The sequence below is a fragment of the Aethalodelphis obliquidens genome, unplaced genomic scaffold (genome assembly GCF_003676395.1).
Source record: "Aethalodelphis obliquidens isolate GAN/ISIS:26980383/991018 unplaced genomic scaffold, ASM367639v1 scaffold2, whole genome shotgun sequence".
NCBI classification, from domain to species: domain Eukaryota; kingdom Metazoa; phylum Chordata; class Mammalia; order Artiodactyla; family Delphinidae; genus Aethalodelphis; species Aethalodelphis obliquidens.
The window spans coordinates 43,661,141-43,676,067 of NW_020837946.1; positions in this window are offsets into that span (position 1 = coordinate 43,661,141).

Here is a 14,927-nt window from a genome sequence, read left to right on the forward strand (position 1 = left end):
TTTTTGTTTTCTTCTTGTAGCCGCCCGCAAATTCGCTTTTAATATCTTCCTCCTCCATTCTTCCGTACTCTTTTTTGAGGATTATGGTTTTGATACACGGGTTGGCAGCTGTGACGATGGACTTCCTGCCGGTGGCAATCGGGTCCCATTGCCCTAATAGAAATGTCAAGCGTGCTGGTTGTGCTGCAAACCCTAGCAGTGTCTCCTGGGAGCTTGACTTACAAGGTGTGGGCCTAGAGCCACCTTGACCGGAAACACACCGTGGGTAGTGCTTCAACCCTCTAAACTGTGGGATTCAGTATATCTTAAAGATGGCTTTGAATGGGGTGGGTAGTGATAGGAATGGGTGATGATGGGGGGATAGGTAGACATTTTTAAAGGGTAACAGAGTGTTGAACAGGAGGGGTCTGGCCGGTGACCCAGTAGGCTGGATGTTGTTTGTGAGCACACCGGGCCTTCTAAAGTCCTCCACACATCCTTTCACTTCATGGCACACCTAGGAAATAATCTTGTCTGCAGGACCCCAAGTGGGGCAAACAGAGGAGGCTGCTCATGCAGGAGGGACTGGGCCCCTCCACCTTGGAGGGCAGAGGAGACCACTATGTACATATCTATAACTCATTCCGTGGTGTGAAATTAGGAAGCTCTGTTTTAATGTTCTAGCTAGCAGGTTTTCTTATCTACATTTCCCCAAACCTCCTGAGTTGTCAAGTCTTGCTCCTCAGGGCAGTGGGGAGCCACCAGGACAGGGGCCTGGGGGTAATACTCAACTTGTCATAGTCCAGGAAATGATGCTTAAAACTTTGCATCTCCCGGGCAGAACTCATCTTTCTGCTCCCAGCCTGCTTCTATGGTCTCTGACTGAGACAATGCCTCCTTCACAACCCACCCCACCCCATTATCGGGCTTTCACTCACTAGCAAGTCCAGCTGATCCATTCTGTCTTCTCTCTCAGATTCATTTTTTTGGTCCATCCCCTGTATTATTGTTTATTAATCAGTCTAATAATTGTATCTAGTCTCATTTCTATCTATGATGGAAAGATCAGGAAATAGTTTGAACATAATCAACTATACTCCAATATAAAATTAAAAAGTTAAAAAAAAAAAAACAAAAAGAAGCAGTTTGATATTTGGAAGTAAAGAGATAGCAGATACCAGAAGAGTTAGAACGCACAAAGAATTTGCCCCTAGGGAGCAGGAATTGGGCGAGAGGGGGGTGGCACAAGAGACCGCTGTTTTTGTGACACAGCAATATGCCTCTACGGGCTATATCTGGTCCACTTTCCACTTTGCTGCCACGGAGATGATCCTACATCACACCTCTCAATAGGTTGCTTGCTTAAAAGCTTTCACTGGCTCCCGGGTCCTATCGAGAGCAAGCTCCTGGGCATGGCTTTCAAGGCCTCTCTCCCCCTCGCATCTGTCAATCCTGCCCTCTCACACGTGACATGCCATTTTACCACACCACGTCTAGTTTCCTAAATGCACAAACTAGTTTCATTCCTTTGTGCCTTTATACATGTTATTTCTTTTGCCTGGAGTATTCTCATGCTGCTGTGATGATAGCTAATGGCATGAGGCTAAGTGCTTTTTGTGTTTTATAGCTGTTCATTCTTATATCAACCCTGTGGTAGGATTACTGGTATCTCAATAAAGAATAAAACTGTGACTTAGAGAGGTTAAGTAATTTACTCAAATACGTAGCATATGGTGAGGCCAAATTTGAACCCAGCTATATGACTTCAGGACTCACATTATTTTACCTGTTCATACTTTAAAAACTTTTCTCAGACACTAAATTTGAGCAGGATTTAAATTGTAAAATGTTTTAAAAGTCTTCAAAGTACAAGGAGAACATATAAGTGAATTGCTTTTCATCTCAGAGTAAGCATGGAACAAAGGACAAAATTACAAAGGAAAAGTGACAGATTTGACTATAGAATTTTTAACTGCTTTCATCAAAAAGGCCCATAGAGTAAAATTAAAAGACAAGTAAAAATTATCCAAAAATGTGCAATATATATGAAAGATAAGAGAGTAACATCCTCATTTAATAAAAAGGTCTTACAAAGAAAATATAAATACCTTGTTTTTAAAAATGGGCAAAAATGTAAATTAGTTAAATCATGAAAGTAGAATGCAAATGGCCAACCATATTTGTAAGGGAAGTGAAAATGTAAAATGATAATGCACCTTCAAGTTGACTGAGAATAAAAGAATAGAGCTAGTGATTTGGGCCAGCGACCCTTGAGGCAGGATGTATGGCAGATGAGCAAGCTCAGTGCTGAGAAGGGCATAAATTGCTTCAGTGTTTCTGGAGGGCAATTTGGCAGAATGCAGTAAAAGCCTCAAAAATGCTCACACCCTTTGACTCAAAAATTACATTTCTGGGAATTCATAATGCAGGGATTGACAAATATTTTCTATAAAAGTCCAGATAGTAAATACTTTAGGCTTTGCAGGCCACATATGTCTTTCTTGCTTTTCTTCTTCGTGTGTGTGCTTTTTTTCTTTAACCCTGAAAAAATGTGAAAGCTATTAGCTTGAGGGCTGTAGAAAAACTGGTTGTGGCCTGAAATTGGCCTGAGGTTAGTAATGTGTGCAATGTTGACTGCAAGAAAGTTCATCACAGTGGATTTGGTAATAGTCAAAAGGATAAAGCAACTAAATGTCTGAGGATAGAAATTAGTTACAACCAGGTGTGAAACAAGTTTTTTTAAAGTTTTAAATGTTTAAAAAATTTTCAGAATGATATTTATTGCATGAGATAGTATTCATGATTTGTTAAGTGGAAAAATAAGTTTACCAAAGAATATCTATGTTATCCCCAATACAACATAATTATGTGTATATATGCATAGAAGAAGAGCTGGAAAGATATAAACACCCTAAGATGTTGATAGTGGTCTTGGGGTGGGAGTGAGATTGTAGATATTTGGGTTTTTTTGGTTGTATGTATGTGTTTCCAATAGTGAGTATGTATTGTTTTTGTAATAAGTAAAAATACAAGAAATTTTGCTTGGGCAGCAACAAGGCCCTTAGTTGTCAGTTTGAGAAAATCTTCCCCAAATTCACTTCCCCTCTCTCTGTGTGCTCCCTGAACACATCATGATCCTTCTTTTTTTCCTAACAAAATGATTCTTTTATTGCTATTTTTTTTCATAACGATCTTTTGACTACCATTATTTACTTAATTGAAGAATGGTTAATACCTTCGTTTAGTTATGCATTCCTCTATTATTGGACATCTGGGTTCCCAGCATTTCACTATTGTAAGTATGCTGGTTATTTTCTACTTGCTGTCTGCTAGATCCATTTTCCTTCCTTCTCTGCCGGACTCTGTGCCTCAGAAGGCAGCACTTTCACAGACTATTTTCTCTGGGTTCTCTTGCCGGCTGGCTTCCGTTAGATTGACCAGTGGGTGATACCAAAAGCAGGTTGGAGAGTGGAAAATGGAAAAAGGTTGGGGTATTTCTTCCCACCTCTTTTGCTGCTGTGGGCCTCTAAGGCTCCGTAAGGCAGCCCCTACCGCTTTGCTAATTTGATCTCTTCCCCTTATCCCTTCAGTCCTAGCAGTGGTAACAGCTTCTTACTGTTGCAAGAGGCTGAGTACCTTCACATCGAATTGTTTCCCTTCACCCAGCCCTAAACCTAACCCAAAACTTATGTAAATAGTCAGTTCAATAAAATCTCTTCTGTCGAAACACCTAAGTGAAAGTTGGTTCCTGTTAGGACAGACTGATGTATTAAAAAACACTGGTGAGGGACTTTCCTGGTGGTCCAGTGATAAAGAATCCGTCTTCCAATGCAGGGGATGCAGGTCCCATCCCTGATTGGGGACCTAAGATCCCACATGCAGCGGGGCAACTAAGCCCCTGTGCCTCAACTAGAGAGTCCGAGTGCTGCAAACTACAGAGCCCACGTGCTCTGGAGCCTGTGCACCACAACTAGAGAGAGAAAACCCGCACCAACTAGAGAGCTCGCGTGCCACAACGAAAGATCCTGCATGCCGCAAAGAAGACCCAACGCAGACAAAAAAAAAAAAACAACGCTGGTGAACATCATGGATCACAAATCTTTTATTTCTTATGCAACAGGCCCTGTATTCTCACATTTTACATCTGAGCTTTTGACTATTTGCAAGGTAATTATAGAATGATTTACAAGTTTCCTGAAGCAGGAATTTGAATTATGGTGAGGCCAGTGTTTGGGAATGTAACATTTTGACTATTGTTCTCCACTTCTCCAGACACGTTTTGAGAAGTAAGACTCCATTGCATTTTATTGAAGAAATCATATACTACAATATAGTGGTGTTCAAATTTTGATGTTTTCAGTGGAATCCATAAGAAAATATTCGTAAATATCAAGCCTAACATATAAATGAGATAAAAGTCACATACAGATTTGGGGGAACCTTCTTTCTCATCTTTGAGGCAGACTTAGGACATCCCTGCAGAATTCCTGGGCCCCTTGGACCACATTTTGAAAATACAGATTTGGAGAGTCCAAGAGTCTGGAAGATATATCCTTCATAAATATCAAGTGTCTATTATATTTCTCTAGGTTAGATTCCTAGAATTACATGGTCAACCATATGACTTTGCCAATTGCCCTTCAAAACACTCTTCACTGTGAATGATGTTGCTTTCCTCATTACTGCATCTATTATCAAATACACACAAACAAAAAACATTTCCTAATTTCTCATCATAGTTTTAATTGCATTTTTATTATTTTTGAGAGTTTTTCTTTCCTCGTCTATTTGTCATTTGTATTTCCTTTTCTCCTCTTCCTTCCCACCTTTTTTTAAGCTGCCTTTTCATGTTCGACCACTCCTCTATTCATTCAATACATATTAATTCCTTATATCTGGGTATTATGCTAATAAATTTAAATGACAAACAATACAGTTATGCCTCTGCCCTCACGGAGCTCACAAACTAGCAATATTTGAGACTTACTATTTATCTTGTTTAATTCAATTAACAGTATAGTAGTATGGCAGCCCTTTGTCACTTTTGTTATGAATAATTTTCTTAGTTTGCCTTTTATTGAAGGGTGTTTATTATTTACAAATTTAAAAATTTTTAATGTAGTCAAATCTATGGATCTTTGTTTTTATGCCTGGAAAATCCTTTTAAAACCAAAGATCAGATCAATATTCACTTACATTTCTCCTGATATTTTTTACTATTTGAATTTTTAGATTTAAGTCTTTAATAATCTGGAAGTTATTTTGAGAAGCTCTAAACTGATTTCCCCCCACCCAAATACCTAAATTTTTTTTCTAATATCCAAATAGCCAATTTTCCTGACATCATTACTGAACAGATATCCTTTTCCCACTAATCTCTGATGACAAATACATCATGTATTAAGCTCTTTTATAACCTAGGCTATATTGGGTCCTCTGTTTTCTTTCATTCATCTGCCTTTGGATTACTGTGCCAATGGCAAAGTTTTTAATAGCAAATGGGTAATTCTCCACCAAAATTCACTCTTTCCAAATATTCAAAATATTTATGTTTTCAGATGAAATTTATTAACTAACTTCTTATTATAAAAGTAATGCATTATGAAGACAAGTTGTGGAAACTTTGAGCAAACATGAAAAAATATAAAGAATGAAACAAAACCCATACCAAATTCTATGACCATTAACATTTTGGAGTATAACTTCCCATCTTCTCTGTGTGTTTATGTATATGTTATTTCTACAAATGTTACTAAGCATACTGTTTTGTAAACTGCTGTTTAATCATCATATATGAGCATTTCACCATGTCATTAAATATTCCTTTGAAATATGATTTTTAATGACACATTAGCCGAGGCTTCTAGCATAAGGGTCGATGGCAGAGTGTCAGCAGGCAGCTCTCACAACCTCCTAGACTCAGTCATATCCTTTACTCAGTCATAGCAAACTAGCATTGAGGTCACCAATTGTTGTCACATGGATCAACATTGCATGCCTGCCACTGTCATACCTCACAGCTTGAAATCAGCTGGTGGAAACTTGAAATTGGTTTTGACTGTAATTCACTGGATTATGAGTTTTGGAGCATTTGCCACCTATACCTCATCTATTAAGCATGTGTAAAAATGACTCAACCATAAGATATTAGGTAGCTAACAGATAGGCAAAAATGTAGGTTACTCACACAAGAACTAAATTTGAATTGATTTAGTTGTAAGAGATTCCTAGCACCATATTGCACAATCTTATTTTTGTGTTCCTTTAAAACTCACTAACTAGGAGTGGCGCAGTGGTTAAGAACCTGCCTGCTAATGCAGGAGACACGAGTTCGAGCCCTCGTCCGGGAAGATCCTACATGCTGTGGAGCAACTAAGCCCGTGCGCCACAACTACTGAGCCCACATGCCCTAGAGCCCGTGCTCTGCAAAAAGAGAAGCCACCACAATAAATGCGTGCACCGCAACGAAGAGTAGCCCCAGCTTGACACAACTAGAGAAAGCCTGCGTGCAGCAACAAAGACCCAATGCAGCCAAAAATAAATAAATAAAACAAATAAATTTTTAAAAATCATTAACTAATATAACTCGTTTATACTTTCCTTAGAAAAGGCTGAACAAGTCTCATGAAAACAAAGCATATCCATGATTTTCTTAAAGATTTGGGGGAAGAATCCTTAACATTTGTGATAGAATATTTAAAACTCCTTGAGTTTTTCTTAAATTGCAGTGCAAATTTACGAAACTATATAAACTAGGGAGCTTTGAGCGTGGTATTGAGGGCTACATGTAGCTGAGATCCCAAGAAAGCAAAGGGTAAATTTCTAGAACAAGTCATGCAGATATATTTATAAGCACTTTCCAATGTATGGGAACATAGGCTTATCTCTAACAAAGTTTCACCAGGCCTGAGTGTTTATCTTTACTCTCTCACACCCTATACACACAAACACATACACACATAGTACATATACTTAAAACTTCATAAAATAGGAATTATCTTTTTTTTTTCACTTACCTTTCCACAGAAGCGTTGCTTACTGAATTCCAAGATGTAAAATATAATAAATGCCAAAGCCTTGAAGTATATGGTTACTTAGGATCTGAGTTTCCCTCTGTTTCAAGGGAATTAAAAGCTGGAATCTGAGAGCAAAAAGCGCAGGGAAGGGACTCTGGATGGACTTCCCCTGTGCTTCATCTGAACACTTTTTTAGTAAACTGCCCAGCCCAGCCCCTACTGATTAGGTGTAGAATTCTCTGCCATTCAGTACAAAGTTTTTCCTCTGGAACAAGCGTATTATCAATGAGTCACTTCCTCCAATTGTTAGACTTTCCTGAATATTTTCTTGTTTACTTAAGCCATCCATGGAAGACCCTAAAATCAACTTATGTTGGAGACTCCCTGATACTCTTTAGTTTGTAAAACAATTTCCTGCATATTTTGTTATCTTGAATATTTATATCCTCATTGCTTATTCCTTTTGTGTATTTTGCTTTGGAATACATTTGCCTAGTTTATTTTTAGAACTGCTAATTTTGTAATCTATCTTTTGGATATTACATGGTAAGTGTGAATATGACACTAATTTCATAGGGAAAAGTGCATTAAAATTCTTTAAACTTCTTAGGCATTCAAAAATAGAACTTTAAGAAGCTTGTTTAAAACATCTAATATGCAGAATCAAATTCTTTCCCCAAACCACACCCTCCATACCTCATGTTACCAAATTATTCTGGTAAAAACTTAAGCCAGGGCTTCCCTGGTGGCGCAGTGGTTAGGAATCTCCTGCCAATGCAGGGGACACGGGTTCGAGCCCTGGTCGGGGAAGATCCCATGTGCCGTGGAGCAACTAAGCCCGTGCGCCACAACTACTGAGCCTGCGCTCTAGAGCCCACGTGCCACAACTACTGAAGCCCACGTGCCTAGAGTCCATGCTCTGCAACAAGAGAAGCCACCACAATGAGAAACCCGCACACTGCAACGAAGAGTAGCCCCTGCTCGCCACAACTAGAGAAAGGCCACGTGCAGCAACAAAGATCCAACGCAGCCAAAAATAAATAAATAAATATAAAAAACCCCACAAAACTTAAGCCAGCAAGAGACTGGAAAGGCAAGAGGAGACAAGAAGTAGATCTCTCATATGCAAATTATACTGTGTTTTTATTTTGTTAAGTAACTTCCTTCTATGATACATAAAGTTCATCATTATTTAGGTAATCTTAGGAGACAAATATATTTTGCCAATGGGGTTGTACTATTACTCCTAACACCTCACAACTTAAAAATAATTTTAGCTTTCATAATGTCTTCACAGATATTGAACTTTTGATCCTAAATGCTTTTCACAAATTTTTTCTTACAGAATGTACTGACACTGAAATGTTTACTGAAATGTTTGCTTATTGTGATTAATTTCGAGTTTCCACAAATGAAATGTTATAAATGGGAAGAAAACATTGGAAAATTAGAAAGAACATATACTTGTCTCCTGTTTTTGTTGTTGTTGTTCACATAGTTCTTTTTTTTTTAAAACACTTAAAAAAAATACATATTTATTTATTTATTTTGGCTGCCCAGGTCTTTGTTGTGGCATGCGGACTTCTTAATTTCGGCATGCTTGCAGGATCTAGTTCCCTGACCATGGATCGAACCCGGGTCCCCTGCATTGGGAGTGAGGGGTCTTAACTACTGGACCACCAGGGAAGTCCCAGTTCTTTTCGTCATAGATATTTTTCCTCTCCTTTTTTCACAAGAAAAGTTAAATATATTACCTGACATATACAGTTAAATTTTATCTTGGAAATAGCAACAAATGTGGTTCAGCTGATGCTTCTGTGAGGACCAATGAGTTAAATGAAAGTTGCAGACTATTGCTTGACACCAAGATGAGGAAAAGGATGCTAATTCCCAGTCACCATGCACTTCTCCACTGACATTTCTGGTCTCCTGCCCACCATCCCTTTAGATAGTCTTATCTCCTGGGTGATTACGGAGGTTTTGTCCGCAACATACTCCAGGGTCTAGGAGGAGATGAGTGTACAGCAGCAGCTGTCTCTCATTTGTTGTTGTTGAAGTCACAACTTAAAACTTGAAAAAAAGCAATCTTTGATGTTACCATTTACCATAAATTTTTCATCAGCTGCAAATTATTTCCTACCTCATCCCTGAATCTTAAAAACACATATGAAACATTGTTGGCTTGACTTGCACTGTCTTTTCGTTTTAAGTGAGTATTTTGCTCCTAAATATAGGCAGAAATTTTACAAATTTCGATTGATCTTACCACTAATAACATAGGATGTGTTGTTTTGGTTTTTTAATTTAGGATTTGGAGGCCAGGGTCTCAAAGGAGGGTTACTGAGCATTGCAGCTGCACAGAACACTGATATTCACATTTTCTCTTTCCTTACCCTCTATCTTTATCTTCCATTGGGAAAGCGAACATAGCATTAAGCATAGTAGCAAGCCTCACCAACCAAACACCAGAACAATACAAAAGTGACTCTGAAAAGGACTCAAAGTCTTCCCATATGAGTGGAAAAGCATACTATTTCGACAGTCATTTGATTTTATTTCTCCTCCTCCAAAGAAATAGACATGCAAATAGACATTTGTACTATTATTATGTACCAAGGTTTACATTTTTTGAAAATACAGAGCTTTATAATATCAGTGTTATATCTTATGCTGTGTATGTAAGAGTTATGCATGTATTTTAATTTTAATTATTAAGGACACAGTTTTGCATGCAAAATCAAGCAATGTATGAAAGTTTTTTTGTAAGAAATCTGTTTTGGAGGCACTACCTTATGGAAAACGTAAGCCTTTCAATCTTCTTTGATGCAATACATTCATCACCTAGTGGCAACTTACTAGAAACCCAGTGCATGTAGTAAAGAAAAAACTCACCCCAAAAGTATTTTGAGAATTATCTATAAAGAAAAATGTGGTAGGTTTTGTGTAATTTTTTTAAAAATAAAGTTATTTTATTTATTTATTTTTGGCTGCGTTGGGTCTTTGTTGCTATGCGCAGGATTTCTCTAGTTGTGGCGAGCGGGGGCTACTCTTTGTTGCGGTGCGTGGGCTTCTCAATGCGGTGGCTTCTCTTGTTGTGGAGCACAGGCTGTAGGTACACAGGCTTCAGTAGTTGTGGCACGCAGGCTCAGTAGTTGTGGTGCGTGGGCTTAGTTGCTCCGCAGCATGTGTGATCTTCCCTGACCAGGGATCGAACCTGTGTCCCCTGCATTGGCAGGCAATTCTTAACCACTGCGCCACCAGGGAAGCCCTGTAATATTTTTTATGTCCTTAAAAATCACTTTTATTTTTGTTACAAAACAATTATTTACTCTCAAGAGAAACAATAGAAAATATAAATAATAATAGAGAAGTAATGAGTCTCCCCTATTTCCACCACCAGCCAAGGATAACTGCTGCTAACATTTTGGGTATATATTCTTCTAGAATGTTTCTATGCATACACATACACATTTTTTTCTAACAGAAACCATCTTTGTTTTTGAAATTTCCTATTTTATTAATGCTCCTATCTTTATCAGCTGTTCTTTGAATCAGTACACTGGGCATGGATACTGGTTGATGATCTGAGAAAGAACCCATCATTGCCTGCCAAACCCACCTAATCTTGGAACTCATAAACATCCCCAGTATCCAAATAGATGGTTAAACCCCAGGACCTCATGATCCAAGGTGACCCATTTATAGCTCAAAAAAGTTAAACCAGGCTAATCAGATTGTTATGCTGAGTTCAGAAAATGAGAAACAGATGGGCCAGTTAGTAAGTTTGACAAAAGCAAAATGAATAAGTAAATAAATAATGATTTAAAAGCGATATTGTGAGATGCTGTCACGAAGTAGAGCTGGGCTCAAACAAACCAAGGCAAGTCAAAACCTCTTAAAAGTCAAGTTAGTATGAAGGTGTAGAAAAGATATAGGAAAGGATGTGGGGAGCCAGACAAACTGGCCATGTTTCAAAGTGATACTGATAGAATTAAAATCTGATTTTGTCATGTTTCTGCTTAAATACCCGTAAGGTAGCTTCATAGACCCTTTGTGATCTGATACCATCCTGTCACTCCTTGCCACTATCAGAATGCTGGAGTCATGTTTTGTTTCATCTGTGCAGAGTTTTCCTATATCTAGAACAGTCAGTTCTTCTGAGTGGCCTTCTCTGATTCTTAGACGATGACAGGTGGTCCTGCTATGTGCTTCCACAGCACCATGTAACCTCCAAGGCTGCAGGGCCCAACACCTAACATAGCACCTGGATCATAATAGGCCTTCAGTGACTATATAAAGCACCAAGAGAGAAGCAGACATTCCACAAGTCTGTGTGAGATTCCATGTGACCAAAGAAAGAAGGCAATGAAAAGAAAGAGCACCCAGATGTGGCTCATATGTAATCAATATTTAAAAGAAAATTTTTTTAAAAGTACTGGTTCAGTTGTTAAATTTAAATTAAAAATAATTCAGTTCCTCAGTTGTACTAGACACATTTGAAGTGCTCGATGGTCACTTGTGTCTGAGGTTGAACAATATAGCTATAGACAACTGTGAGAGTTTTTAGCAGCTAAATAAAAAGTCAAAAGTGGCATCCTAGGAAGATTTGTTATCAGTGAAATACAGAGTGAATTGAAGGATGTGAGAGAGAAGAGAGAGGCTAGATCTGGAATGAATTACATGTGGGTACTAGAATGGTAGCAGCGGGGTGTTAAGAGGAGTGGGCAAATCTGAGAGATGTTTCAAAGAAATAATTGGTATGCCTCGATGACTGATTGTCAATGAGAGAAGAAAAAACTATTCAGGAGTGGTAGCCAGGGACTTCCCTGGTGGCACAGTGGTTGAGAATCCGTGTGCCAATGCAGGGGACACAGGTTCAATCCCTGGTCTGGGAAGATCCCACATGCTGCGGAGCAACAAAGCCCACACACCACAACTTCTGAGCCTGCACTCTAGAGCCCACGAGCTACAACTACTGAGCCCGCTTACCCTAGAGCCCGTGCTCCACAAAAAGAGAAGCCACTGCAATAAACCCACGCACCACAATGAAGAGTAGCCCCCGCTTGCCTCAACGAGAGAAAGCCCGTGTGCAGCAACGAAGACCCAATGCAGCCAAAAAAAAAAAAAAAAAAGAGTGGTAGCCAGCCTCCAAACTGCCCTCAATGATCCTTGCCTCCTAGTATTCACACCCTGGTGGGTGTAGTCCCCTCCCACACTGTACTGGGGTAGTATGTGTGACCTATAGAATAAGGCAGTAGTGATGGTACATCACTTCCAAGATTAAGTATAAGAGATATGGTGGCTTCCATCTTGGTGGTTCTCTCTTTTGGATCACTTACTCTGGAAGAAGCCAGCTGCTATATTGTGAGCAGCCCTATGGAGAAGCCCCTATGGCGAGGGACTGAAGGCTGCCAACAAGCTTGTCAGTGAGTTTGGAACTGGGTCCTTCTGCCCCAGTTGAGCATTCAGATGACTGCGGTCCCAGCCAACACCTTGACTGCAACCTCAGCAAAGACTCTAAGCCAGAACCACCAAGCTAAGCCTCTCTCTGATTCCTGAGTCTCAGAATCAGAGAGATAAGAAATGTTTGTTGCTTTAAGCTGCTAAACTTGGGGTAATTTGTAACAGCAATTGATAATTATTGCATCAAACCTTAATAAAAAGATGACCCAATTTAAAAATGAGCAAGAGATTTGAACAGCCACTTTACAAAAGAAGATAATAAGTATACGAAAAAGTGCTCAATATCATTAGATACAAGGGAAATGTAAATGAAAACCACAATGAGATAATACTATACACACACCAGCAGGATAAAATTAAAAAGACTGACAGCACAAAACTGTCTCTATACATTTGCTTATTCTAGACACTCATATTAATGGAATCATACAAAATATGGTCGATTGTGGCTAGCTTCTTTTCACTTTGCAGGGTTTTCAAAGTTCATCCATGTGGAAGCTTGTATCAGCAATTCATTTCTTTTTATTGTCAAATAATATTTTATTGTGTGGCTATATCACTTAAAAAAATCCACCAGTTAGACATATGGGCCAAATTTTTAGTGATTATGAATATTGCTCCTATAAAGATTTGTGTGGATTATGTTTTCATTTCTCTTGGGTATATATCCAGGAGAGGAAATGCTAGGTCTCATGGTAACTCTATGTTTAACCATTTGAGGGACTGTCAGACTTTTTTTCTGAAATGGCCATAGCATTTTACATTCCTACCAGCAGTGTATTCAGGATTCCAAATTCTCCACCAACACCTGTTATTCTCTGTCTTTTTGATAGCCATCCTAGTAGGTGCGAAGTCGTATCTTATCTTGGTCTTGATTTGCACTTCCCTGATGGCCAGGCATGTTGAGCACCTTGTCATATGATTATCGATCATTTGTACATCTTCTTTGGAGAACTGCCTTTTTTTTTCCATAAATTTATTTATTTATTTTTGGCTGTGTTGGGTCTTTGTTGCTGCACATGGGCTTTCTCTAGTTGTGGCGAGTGGGGGCTACTCTTCGTTGCGGTGCACGGGCTTCTCGTTGCGGTGGCTTCTCTTGCTGCGGAGCACAGGCTCTAGGCGCACGGGCTTCAGTAGTTGTGGTGCAGGGGCTTAGTTGCTCTGCAGCATGTGGGATCTTCCCAGACCAGGGATTGAACACGTGCCCCAGCATTGGCAGGCAGATTCTTACCCAATGTGCCACCAGGGAAGTCCCAGGAGAACTGTCTTTTCAATCCATCGTCCATCTAAGAAATAGGGCTATTTGCCGTTTTTTATTATTGAGTTGTAATAGTACTTTACATATTGTAGATACTGGCTCCTTATCAAATATATTATTTGCAGATTTGTTTCCCATTCTATGGATTGTCTGCAACTAGAATTCTTCGTCCAAAATAATACAAACATTTTTGAGAAAGGTCCTGGGTTACATAATTTGCCCAAATTCACTAAACTAGCACACTAAATGAGTGTGCTAAAGGCAGGTCAGGACCGACATAACTTGTGGGGCTTAGTGCAAAATGAAAATGCAGAGTCCCTTGTTCAAAATTTATTACAAGCAGAGCATTAAACCAAAGGCAGATTCCGCCTAAGTATGGGGCCTTGTGAGACACAGGTTACACACACATGAAGCTAGGGGGACAGGGAAGAGTTTAATCTTGGGCTTGCAGGAAAGCCCTTGGTCTTTCCAGTAAACCATGCTGATGATTGTTCATTTTTTGTGCACGCTGAATGAGGGTGATGTCAAAAAGCAATTTCCCACAGCAGGTTAAAAACTGAATTGTAGGTCAGGAGTTCTTTCTGTGATGCCAGTTTGCCCTCTGTTCAATGGGTATTTGGATAATTATATTTGACTAGGTATAAAGGTAATTTTTGACCAAAGGCTTGACAGTATATTCTCAGATGTTAACTTGCTAAGGCTAACTCCTTTAAATTCCCTCTCTCTGAAATTCTTCCCTGAATTCCTCCTTCCTGATAAATGTGTCAGTGGTTCAGTGGTGATGAAATGTTTGCTGCTGGACATCTGGGTGTATCTGGATGCAGAGGAACATTCTTCTGTATCTACATAATAGTTGATACTAGTGGTTGAGTTAAATTTGTTTCATTAAAGAGTAGGCTACTTTCTAGATGCAATTTTATGCTTTTGCTGATAACAGTAATTTTTAATTTAGTTGAAGACATATATATCACCTCTTAAGGAGACAATTCTTGTCTGTCATTAAGGAAGATTGGGGAACTATAACTTTTCCAAAAAACCGGAAATATCTCAATCCTAATATGAAAGAAATTCTGCTATGTTAGGCTAGGAATAAATTACAGTAAATGTCCTCCTCTTATCACATGTATTTCATCTGCTTGATTCTCAGAATAGAATACTAATCTTAGGGACTTCCCTGGCGGTCCAGTGGTTCGATCCCTGGTTGGGGAACT